Here is a 567-nt window from a genome sequence, read left to right as displayed (position 1 = left end):
AGTGATACTTGAGTATCTACTCATTTCCCTCGGGGGGTTTAACATCTGCCCTTATCTTCCCCTTCCTAATTCCCGTGTAACCACCATCTCTCCACCTGACCGAGGTTAGGTAGGAACTTCCTGCATTACAGTCTCCTATGCTGGACCTATGATGTTTCGGTTGGTTCTATGGCTTCATAGTAACCACCTTACTGATGGTCCGGACTAGAGGCTTCTTCGCGTCGCTTCTTGAACGGGGCTCCTGCACGGGAACCATGGTGGGTGAGTACGAGCCATTTAAAAAATACATATATATTTAATACGCTGGTGGTTGTGTGTATTCCATCTGCGAACTTTCTTTGCAGTGTTTTCCGGGATCTGTGTGTTTCTGTCCTTTTCTAGGGTAGGTCCTCGGCGAGCGCCCCCTCTGCTGGATTCAGAAACCGGGTTCTCGACTTGCAGTGGGACGTCCGGGCTGGGCTTATGCTTTCAGGCTGCCCTGTCTGGTACGCTGTATCTAGGTCGCCCTGAGGGGCTTCCTGGTCACCAGCATATCCCCTCTTGCTGAGGCATCGAGTGGGATGTATA

The sequence above is a fragment of the Sinocyclocheilus anshuiensis genome, unplaced genomic scaffold (assembly GCF_001515605.1).
Source record: "Sinocyclocheilus anshuiensis isolate Anshui unplaced genomic scaffold, SAMN03320099.WGS_v1.1 scaffold225, whole genome shotgun sequence".
NCBI lineage: Eukaryota > Metazoa > Chordata > Actinopteri > Cypriniformes > Cyprinidae > Sinocyclocheilus > Sinocyclocheilus anshuiensis.
Note: the sequence above shows the minus strand (reverse complement) of the source record.